This window comes from Apostichopus japonicus, chromosome 15 (assembly GCF_037975245.1).
Source record: "Apostichopus japonicus isolate 1M-3 chromosome 15, ASM3797524v1, whole genome shotgun sequence".
Lineage (NCBI taxonomy): Eukaryota > Metazoa > Echinodermata > Holothuroidea > Aspidochirotida > Stichopodidae > Apostichopus > Apostichopus japonicus.
In genome coordinates, this window is record NC_092575.1 from 11,442,501 (window position 1) to 11,454,710 (window position 12,210).

General features: G+C 37.4%; 1 long non-coding RNA gene across 2 annotated transcripts in view; it reads right to left on the reverse strand.

The window, feature by feature from the left end:
• The window catches only part of LOC139981191 (uncharacterized), a 106,233-nt gene that overhangs the window by 1,460 nt on the left and 92,563 nt on the right, over positions 1-12,210 (reverse strand). For both annotated transcript variants that reach the window (XR_011797810.1, XR_011797809.1), the window contains 3 exons: positions 4,986-7,457; positions 3,424-3,540; positions 1-2,382 (listed from right to left, as the gene is read on the reverse strand). The exon at positions 1-2,382 is cut by the window's left edge and continues 1,460 nt beyond it. This is a non-coding gene — a long non-coding RNA (uncharacterized lncRNA). The remainder of the gene's footprint in view (positions 2,383-3,423; positions 3,541-4,985; positions 7,458-12,210) is intronic.

A 12,210-nucleotide genomic window follows, 5' to 3' on the forward strand; every position in this document is an offset into this window, starting at 1 on the left:
ACAAGGTCTTGCCAGTTGAATAAATCACTAATTTAACATGCTCTATACCAATCAATGATAAACATGTATTATGTTCGACCTAAATATCAGGCTACCTTAACTACTTTGGTTCAACACATTGACTCTTTTTAATGTATGGTTATGCTTCTTTTGTGGGCCAGTAAAACTGACCTTTTGCAACAAATGTACCTGTGTTGCAGCAAGTAAAATCAAACTATTACACTGTAAAACACTGTTAAAAAATGTTCATGCTTAATTGCTTTCAGAATAACAACTTTCCTTCAGACAGTTACTTAAACCATTAAAGACATAAAGTTGATGAGGAACAAGCACATTCAGAAACCATAGTTTTTTTTCTTTGACTTTGCTTAATTATTGAAACTACACTTACACAAACTCAAAAACTGTGTCATTCTGCAACAATAATCAAACATTTGTTATGAGCATATAAATGTAGAAGGTCTTTAAAAATCCAACAGAAAACATAATTTATACTTTCTAACTTAAACCAACAAATTAAGTCATCTCTAAAATAACAATGATGAAATAAAGCAGTACATGAGATTTCTTCATCATATTTTTGGTCCTGGCAGTTATATTTGGTGTTACCTGCTGAGTGATTTTGAGGTTTATTCTCGATTCCTTCGAGAGAACATGCATGAATAGCTAACACAAAACTACCTTTATCACCACCACACTCACCTCACTCAAAAAACCATGAAGTCCTGTTACATGTAATCAGAAGGTTGAATGAGGAAAAAAGCTTACAAAGCTAACAGTTAAAATTACAAACAATGAAAAAGAGTGAAAGACAAAATTTAAGGGCTAAAAGTAATAATACTGTTATCAGTATATGCATGACCTTTTCTCTCTGTAATTAAAGGCCAGGTAGTTGTACTCAGTGTGAATTCAACTGAACTTGCATAATTTGTTAACTACTTAAATGGTAAAAAGCAACAATCCTCCTTGAACAATTTGTTGTCACAAAGTATGTTTTAATCAGATTACACTGATTCCACCACCACTTCACCAACAATAGGCTAGGGATGACATTAGATGTCTTCCTGTCATTTAAGCTCCCAAAGGTGGTGAAGTGACCTAAACTGGACATTCTAGTATGTGTGTAAACTATACTCAAAAGTAGTTAGTCACATTAGGAACACACACAAATAATTTAAAGCACCCTGGAATGCAACTGGGGATATTAACAGTGCTCCCCATTTCCAGTGTGCGGTGACCTAGCGTGCTGTACACCTCTGGTACATTCACACCAAGGGTAGTACTAACATCAGTTTAGTCAAAAGTTGCAAACTGTCCACATGATTCACTCTAATTCTCCGTGCCCCTCTAATCCCCCCCCCCCACCTCTTGCTGGAACACAAAGGAAAAGTGACATGGCTTCCAGTAGAGAATAATACAAGGTAACCATCCAACTGGTGGCAAAGCTACAGTAAAAAAAAAAAAGGTTTTATCTAAGCTTTATCCCTGGCATGATAGTCACAGCAGCTCTCTTGTAAACTCCAGCAGCTCTGAACATCTTGTTCTGTACTTAAGGTCCTTAAGTACATCAACATTCACGGGACACCATGCAAATGTTTCATACTTGTTGGCATACAACTGCAGACATGTAGGACCAGAATATAACAGTGCTCCCCAATTTCAATGAACAGAACTTGTCTAACTCATATTCACACCTTCTGTTTACATTGTATTTCAAACATCACTACAGCAGCATCATGTCATCAACCTTAACAATGTGTTCAAAACTGATTTCTCTTGATCGTGTTTTAATTAGCTACACAAATGTATGTATTAGCAAAAGTCATACACATGTCTATGAACCCTAGCACCCAATGGGGATACTTATTACAGTGCTCCCCATTGTCAATGTGTGATCACCCGTGTACTCATTCCTCTGATTGGCCCACTTTTCATTTGAAGTCTCAACCTCTCAAAAGCCTATAAGACTGTCCCTAACGTATGCCTTTTATTAAAAATGTTACCATTTTACATTCTCACTGATTAAGCTGTAAGTTACAGTTTCACTATGAAATCAGTGACAGAGACCTCTTCCTGACTTTCTAGCTCTTGAAGTTATGCTGTTTCGTACAAAGTCCTTAACGTTTCTCCAATTTCTTTTCTGAAGACACCTCTCTTTCTTCAAGGTCGCCTGAATAGCTTCCCTTCCTGGCAGCTTTTGCATAGCTATGAAGTTACCCAGGTGACGCTTAACTGCAGCCTGTTCTTCTTCTGACCAAGGTACTTTTTTGGGTCTAGAGGGCACTGCTGTTTTGAACTTATTGGCTGTTTTGGTGAGGGGTGACTCCTTGAATTTCTTCCTTATAGTCAAACTTTCATCACTGACAAGTGGATGTTTGGTCCCTATATCAGAAGAAAAAAAAGAGAAAAAGTAACAATAAAAAAGTAACAAATAATAATTGGCAGGGGGAGGGGGCGGTTGGTTTTTGTATTGTTTTGATATATTTTCCTTTGCATGGTGAGTGGCCCTACTTGTTAAGCTTTGCAAGGTTTTCTTTGCCACTCCCTCATTTATGTTAGTAATTCTTTACTGTTAAACATGTACATTGAGGAGAAACAAATAAATGAAATGAAATAGTTAAATGCTCTTCGATAACACAATAAAAAAGTCTGATTAAATATATGGCATTTGTGGTCTTCCAGAGGGTTACTTTCTTTATCCTTAGACTTGTACTGTTCTCATTACAGGAAAATGTAAGTCATAAAAAAAAGGTGCTATTTCTAACAAAATGACAAATGCTGGGGATCGAAGTTAGATTTAAGCTTCAGATATTACATAAGTGGTAGTTTTGCTCTGCATACAACATTTTCCCTCAATGTAAAATTCTCTTTTCTAAGAAGTGGCATTTCTTAATAGCCTCATATCTGTAACATAGTAAAGGAGTAACACAATTGAATGTAAAAAGGCAACTGAGTAACTGCACTTGATTGAAATTGAAGCAGCAAGGGAACCAAACACTAAAGCAAGATGGAACAAATGAAAGTTTTCCACTGTATTGCAACTGCCCCTTTGCAAATGATGTGGTGGTTATCACCCCTCTACCTTTAATCAAAATATTGAATGCCGAAGGATATTGTTAATAAGAAAGCAAATGCATGAAATGAACAGCACAATTAAAACTGAAAAACAGAAATTTGAAACATAGCAACACTAAATACTGTATGGCTACTACTAAATAATCAGTCCATATTGTGCCCTACTTATGGACCCAGGTAATCAACTTCCTGATGACAGCTTAGTTGTTCCTTGGTAACCTATTATGAAGCTACTATTTTGTCTAAATCATATCTGAAAGATGCTGAAGTTACTTATAAATAGTTGAAGAATTGTTATACTGTGGATACTTTTCAATGATTACATTGATGGAAGTATTAAATATTCACCTTTCTGTGCTATTTGCAGAACACAAAAACTAGCTTCTTTGTCTTTGACATTAATATATGTTAATGCCTCCTCCAGTGGACCTCCACTTCTTCTGGTCCTGGTCCTCATCATATTAACTGAAACAAAGATGTAAAAATGTATTCCAGAGTTATAACTTGCATGATGAGACATTTGAAATATCACTCAAGGTGAAGCGCAAACAACTGTTACTACAGGAGTTTGTTTCAAACATGCCCTTGTTACTCTATGACAGTAGAGTTAGACCTTTTTACTCAATTCAATGGAGCTAACTTATACGCTACTTCCAGTTCTCAACGTATGGTTCGAGCTCCTTAAAATTTTGACAAGGAAATTTTTATTTTGTCCAAATTCAAAATTGCTCACAACATCCCCACCCCATTCCATGGCGTTACATTAATAGAACTTGCCCACAACAGTGACACTTCTGCTGTAAAACTGTGATAAAAAATAAAGGCCTTTGAAATAAACTCCATGCATGTCCATAGCAGAATACATGTACTCAAGCTTGCTGCTAGCTCTACTTCAGACAATGTCATGACGCCTATCACAGGTCACTGCAAACTTTGTGGGCCTCATAGTATTAACATTTGTTCCACATATCACTGAGAATTATGAATTGGCTATGTTCCCTAATTGGATTAAATATCCTAATAACTAGGTACAGGACTCTATGCAGTGATAGAAAACAACTAACCTCAAACTTAAATCACCAGCTCTTTTCTCAGGCCAACTCTTAACTTAAGATAGCCTAGATATGGGCATGTTCAAAGTTCAAGCAATGAAAAATGTTGAAGTTGTAAACTGAAAGGAATGACGATTCATCATAAACAAAGAGACACCATTCTTTGAGGAAGTCACAGTATAAGCAGTTGTATCTATGGCCAAAGTGACAACACATCTCTACAATTTTGGCCATGTCACTTGAGCTCTTTAGTATAAAATGCCCAACCACTGCTGATGAATCAATATATGACATGACAACTGTGACATCTAACACTTTAATTTCCAAATAGCTGTCACACTGCTCACAGTGACCCTAACAGTCAGTAGTTTGTCAGCCATTTGCAAATAACTTAAGGAAGACCTCACTACTAGTGCTACTGTAGTGTGTCATTGTTGTTAAAGGCAGTACCCTACGTAGAATAACCTAGGTACTCCTACTCCTTGTACTAACCTAGTATGATAGGCTAGGCCTAAATGTTCAGTAGTACTAGTAGCCTAACGTTGTTTCTAGTTAGGCCCGTGTAGACATGTGCTTTGACATTATAGCATGTCTACTGCAGCTGTAGTAAGAATTACGATACTAAATAAACTGCGCAAAGTAACGATACAACTGCAAGTAGCCTACATCTAGCTCCTCCGGTGTGTAGGCCTTATGACAGAACAATGTTAACTAGCCTAACCTTTTACTAACCTATCGTGGGCCTAACCACTGACGATCGGTGGAACTTTGCAGCGCTTAAGCTTACTGAGCAAAACCCTTAAACTGCTGGGGGATTTCTGTCAAACATTAATAAAGAAAATCACAAGTGGTACCTACCTTATGTAGCTGACAAGTAATCACTTGGATGAAATCGGGGACACACGTGAAGTGGTCATCATCTCTCGCGATCGGGGACGTAGCTTTACGGGTGTGTGGTAATAGACTATATGCGACACTTACACACTTAACACACGCAAAAAGACCTTTTGACGGCCAACCGAGGATAGTGCTCAAACGGCCACGAAAATTTGAGGGCGTGCTCCAAGAAGTCTAAAAAGTGCTTTCCGAGTGAAAATAAAATCGGGGATATCCCCGTTCTGCGCGATAGCCCCAGTTCACGGGTCATTTTTCCAGTGTGTATCCCCGATATACGCCGTTTACAAACCCACACACACACACACATACATACATACATACATACATACATACATACATACATACATACATACATACATACATACATACATACATACATACATACATACATACATACATACATACATACATACATACAAACATACATACATACATACATACACACACACACACACACACACACACACATACACACATACATACATACATACATACATACATACATACATACATACATACATACATACATACATACATACATACATACACACGTACAGGCGTAAGGTGGTTTACGGGGACTCAACCTTTTGGCTATCATTATGGGGACCGTTAGTTACAATGATCACAGAGGCTTCAAACTTTGAATTTGTAATGACCTTTCCATCCAAAATTAAGTTAGGGATTATTTATGTTTTTATTTACTTTTGTTATAGTGTTACTATACAAGACATTCCACATTACTTGTGGGGACTCACTACTGACTTAACACACACTGAATTGGTTTATGGGGACCTCACTGGAAGTTTGTTATTTCAATCATAATCAATGTAGCATGCTTCTGTTCCATTGTCAGTATATCATGGGGAAGGGGAAGGGGGGGGTGATAAGGGAAAAAATTACTTCACACATGACAAGTGAGTTGGCCACAGACTTGTTTGAAACTGGTATCAGCTGGATATCATTTGAGAAGCACTACTTCTAACTGTTCATGATCGAAGTGTGCTTTATCCATTCCTGGGATGCCGAAGGGGGTATGATGGGGAAAACAGTGTGTTACTTCAAATAATGATCGTTAGGGACACATTATAGTTTTTGCAGAAAGGTTGATATCGAAAAATGAAAAAAAAAACACTTCAAGCCACATAATTTCAATCATTACCAATGTAATTATATTCCATAGTGTTATTGGTAGTAATTTCTGGGGTGGAGGAAGGGGGGGGGGGAGTGGAGGAGGAGGAGGCATAATGATTGAACAAGATATCTGGCATTTCACAATTGTCATGGAAGGATGCCATATATTGGTTTGTTGCATATGGAACTTATTTCCTGATACATCCCTCAAATTTTAATTCCATGCAATTTTGAAAGAATGCAATGGTAAATATAGGATAACAATACTGGCCAACTTTTTAAAGCCTTAAGTGGGCACCTTTGTCCTCTCCCACACAGGAAACATTTAATTGAACTGTTTACCTAAATAACAGTTCAAAACCAAGCTGCTGTTCAAACACTCCATGTTGGTTGGCATCACCACTTGACTCAATTTGATTCAAAATAGGGGGATAATTTCAGCATAAGGTGAAGGTGGGGAACCAGGGGGGAGGGGGGTAATCCACCTTCCTCCTTGGAAAAAACACAGCCAAAACAACACCCTTCGTGCCCTGTAAAATAGTAGCACAAAAAAAACCCAAAGAAGAACTTTTATACAACTGTGTGGAAACATAGAGAGGATATTACAGATATTGTAGAGGAAGTAGAGTAGAGTAGAATTTTATTCAATTCTTGTCATATGTTGCACCCTATGTATCTACATTGCAACAGATTTGTCCATACATATGGAACTGTTTCAAGACAAATATCAACAGTACATCACTTTATCTTTAAAAAAGTATAATTTTCACTGGTATAATATGGTATGGTATATATTATATTTCATCATAGCTAATCTTCCTGTCACATTGACAAAGCATGATGTTCACAAATGTTTTGTAAATTTTCTAATTATGCCTTTCTCTTGCATCATAATATATTCTTTAGTATTAAAACTCCTCAAACACATACCATCTCAGTTTAATAAATAACTCATCAATATAATATCAAGATCAATGCATGGTGATATAATACAATGTGCTCAATGGTCTCCAAAATGTATGATAATCAAAGTACTGAACACAAGAAACAAAGATTCTCTGAAATGAATATTGTGCATAGAGCTGAACTTCACCAATCAGTATGATCTGTTGCTATAGTGCTGACATATCCACTATGCAAGAATTGTTTGCTTGAAACCAACCCAGCTGACAAAATCTAAGAACATGTTTATTGCATATCCGGAGGTCCCAACACAACATTATATAATATGGAATCAAGCAGCCTTGATATACCAACTTGAGCATTTATATGATAGTACTGTGCCAGCCAGCCAGCCCTTGTCTGTAAGAGAGCAGAAAAACAATATCTATGTGAGAATATGATAAAATATTTGACAAAGAATAGGGGAAAAGGTTAAAAGGTAGTGTACTTTCCAAGGCATGCCAAACTTTATAGATCTAGCATATGCAACAGCATATAGCTTAATTGGGTGGTCAAGTCACCTTATCCCCCATTTCCAATCAACAAGTGGAATGACATCAAAGCATTAAATAGACATAACATTGGAATATTAGGCCATTATGAAATGTCAAACCCTGAATAAAGTACTCAAAGTATGAAGTACCTGATTCCCCATGGGCCCATTCCACCTGCCCCATGCAATGAACTTCAAAACAGTGTACAATCTGTAGTTTCAAAGACATATCAAACTACAGAAATGTAGCATTTGCTACATAAAATGGTCTAAATAGGGCTCCTATGTCACTTTCCCAACCATCTCCAGCACGACAGTGTACAAAAGTCATACAATCTGATATATTATAGAGAAAATAGGGATGTACACTGTTATGGCTTTCTCCTATTGTTCGAGAAAGAATTTTTTTTACCATTTCCAACAGCATAGATTAAGGTGATGTATATTAAATGTAATGTAGAAGGTTTTTTTTTTCAACTATTAGGGTCCCAATGTGTGTGAGAATTTAATGAACAGTCTAATATTAATTTTTGACCATCTTATTTTCACCGTTTCAAAGTTTTGATGTCATTCCAAATTGGTGAACTGCTTAATCTCAAATACATCAGTGTAGAAAATTACCTTGTCCAACATTTACAGGGTCCACCCATATGTGGAACCATCATGTGGGGCAGAAGTTGGGGGGGGGGTTGCTGGAGGGGGAAACTGGGAAAGCAGCTATATGTAGGTTAGAGCTATCATTAGGATCAAATATTTCAAAGCATAGGATTTTATGTGTATTCATCTTTGTTGAATGGGATGGAGGGTCGGGGAGGGGTGGGGGAGGTCCAATTGACTTGGCTGCCCTCTTGGTCGTCTATTTGCTTTTCTCCTTGCTACGTAAAGTTTGATATGTCTTGAAAATTACAGTTTGAACACTATCACACTATCTAGCTCATTGCATGTGGCAAGTGGTGCGGGTTACTATGGAATCAGGTACCGTATACAGGGTCAGACCTCCATAACGTCCTAATATTGTGATATTATGTATAAATAATGTTTTGATGTCATTCCACTAATTGAGCGGAAATGAGGGGTGGGGATGATTGGAAAGCCCTAATCAGAATATATGCTGTTGCATGTGCTACATTCATACAATTTGATATAGTATAGAGAAAATAGGGATGTACACTGTTATGGCTTTTTCCTATTGTTTGAGAAAGATTTATTTTACCATTTCCAACAGCATAGATTAAGGTGATGTATATTAAATGTAATGTCGAAGGTTTTTTTTCCAACTATTAGGGTCCCCATAATGTGTGTGAGAATTTAATGAACAGTCTAATATTAATTTTTGACCATCTTATTTTCACCGTTTCAAAGATTTGATGTCATTCCAAATTGGTGAACTGCTTAATCTCAAATACATCAGTGTATAAAATTTCCTTGTCCAACTTTTACAGGCTCCACCCATATGTGGAACCATCATGTGGGGCAAAAGGGGGGGGGGTGTTGCTGGAGGGGGAAACTGGGAAAGCAGCTATATGTATGTTCTAGGGCTATCATTAGGATCAAATATTTGAAAGCATAGGATTTTATGTGTATTCATCCTTGTTGAATCGGATGGAGGGTCGGGGAGGGGTGGGGGGGTCCAATTGACTTGGCTGCCCTCTTGGTCGTCTATTTGCTTTTCTCCCTGCTACGTAAAGTTTGATATGTCCTGAAAATTACAGTTTGTACACTATCACTCTATCTAGCTCATTGCATATGTCAAGTGGTGTGGGTTACTATGGAATGAGGTACCCTATACAGGGTCAGACCTCCATAACGCCCTAATATTGTGATATTATACATGTATAAATAATGTTTTGATGTCATTCCACTAGTTGAGTGGGAATGAGGGGTGGGGATGATTGGAAAGCCCTAATCAGAATATATGCTATTGCATGTGCTACATTCATACAATTTGATATATTAGAGAGAAAATAGGGATGTACACTGTTATGGCTTTCTCCTATTGTTTGAGAAAGATTTTTTTTACCATTTCCAACAGCATAGATTAAGGTGATGTATATTAAATGTAATGTCAAAGGTTTTTTTTTTTACTATTATGGTCCCAATGTGTGTGAGAATTTAATGAACAGTCTAATATTAATTTTTGACCATCTTATTTCCACCGTTTCAAAGTTTTGTTGTCATTCCAAATTGATGAACTGCTTAATCTCAAATACATCACGTAGAAAATAACCTTGTCCAACTTTTACAGGCTCCACCCATATGTGGAACCATCATGTGGGGCAAAAGGGGGGGGGGATGTTGCTGGAGGGGGAAACTGGGAAAGCAGCTATATGTATGTTCTAGGGCTATCATTAGGATCAAATATTTGAAAGCATAGGATTTTATGTGTATTCATCCTTGTTGAACGGGATGGAGGGTCGGGGAGGGGGGTCCAATTGACTTGCGTGCCCTCTTGGGCGTCTATTTGCTTTTCTACCTGCTACGTAAAGTTTGATATGTCTTGAAAATTACAGTTTGTACACTATCACACTATCTAGCTCATTGCATGTGGCAAGTGGTGTGGGTTACTATGGAATCAGGTACCGTATACAGGGTCAGACCTCCATAACGCCCTTACATTGTGATATTATGTATAAATAATGTTTTGATGTCATTCCACTAGTTGAGTGGGAATGAGGGGTGGGGATGATTGGAAAGCCCTAATCAGAATATATATGCTGTTGCATGTGCTGCATTCATACAATTTGATATATTAGAGAGAAAATAGGGATGTACACTGATATGGTTTTCTCCTATTGTTTGAGAAAGATTTTTTTACCATTTCCAACAGCATAGATTAAGGTGATGTATATTAAATGTAAAGTAGAAGGTTTTTTTTCCAACTATTAGGGTCCCCATAATGTGTGTGAGAATTTAATGAACAGTCTAATATTAATTTTTGACCAGATCTTATTTCCACCATTTCAAGGTTTCCATGCCATCCCAAATTGATGAACTGCTTAATCTCAAATACAACAGTGTAGAAAATTACCTTGTCCAACTTTTACAGGCTCCACCCATATGTGGAACCATCATGTGGGGCAAAAGGGGGGGGGGTTGCTAGAGGGGGAAACTGGGAAAGCAGCTATATGTAGATTAGAGCTATCATTAGGATCAAATATTTCAAAGCATTTTATGTGTATTCATCCTTGTTGAATGGGATGGAGGGTCGGGGAGGGGTGGGGGGGGGCCCAAGTGACTTGCGTGCCCTCTTGGTCGTCTATTTGCTTTTCTACCTGCTACGTAAAGTTTGATATGTCCTGAAAATTACAGTTTGTACATACACTATCACTCTATCTAGCTCATTGCATATGTCAAGTGGTGTGGGTTACTATGGAATCAGGTACCGTATACAGGGTCAGACCTCCATAACGCCCTAATATTGTGATATTATGTATAAATAATGTTTTGATGTCATTCCACTAGTTGAGTGGGAATGAGGGGTGGGGATGATTGGAAATCCCTAATCAGAATATATGCTGTTGCATGTGCTACATTCATACAATTTGATATATTATAGAGAAAATAGGGATGTACACTGATATGGCTTTCTCCAATTGTTTGAGAAAGATATTTTTACCATTTCCAACAGCATAGATTAAGGTGATGTATATTAAATGTAATGTCAAAGGTTTTTTTTTTCCAACTATTAGGGTCCCCATAATGTGTGTGAGAATTTAATGAACAATCTAATATTAGTTTTTGACCATCTTATTTCCACCTTTTCAAAGTTTCGATGTCATTCCAAATTGGTGAACTGCTTAATCTCAAATACATCAGTGTAGAAAATAACCATGTCCAACTTTTACAGGCTCCACCCATATGTGGAACCATCATGTGGGGCAAAAGGGGGGGGGGTGTTGCTGGAGCGGGAAACTGGGAAAGCAGCTATATGTAGGTTAGAGCTATCATTAGGATCAAATATTTGAAAGCATAGGATTTTATGTGTATTCATCCTTGTTGAATGGGATGGAGGGTCGGGGAGGGGTAGGGGGGGCCAAGTGACATGCGTGCCCTCTTGGTCGTCTATTTGCTTTTCTACCTGCTACGTAAAGTTTGATATGTCCTGAAAATTACAGTTTGTACACTATCACTCTATCTAGATCATTGCATGTGGCAAGTGGTGTGGGTTACTATGGAATCAGGTACCGTATACAGGGTCAGACCTCCATAACGCCCTAATATTGTGATATTATGTATAAATAATGTTTTGATGTCATTCCACTAGTTGAGTGGGAATGAGGGGTGGGGATGATTGGAAAGCCCTAATCAGAATATATATGCTGTTGCATGTGCTGTATTCATACAATTTGATATATTATAGAGAAAATAGGGATGTACACTGTTATGGCTTTCTCCTATTGTTTGAGAATTTTTTTTTTCACCATTTCCAACAGCATAGATTAAGGTGATGTATATTAAATGTAAAGTAGAATGTTTTTGTTTTCTCAACTATTAGGGTCCCCATAATGTGTGTGAGAATTTAATGAACAGCTTAATATTAATTTTTGACCATCTTATTTCCACCTTTTCAAAGTTTCGATGTCATTCCAAATTGGTGAACTGCTTAATCTCAAATACATC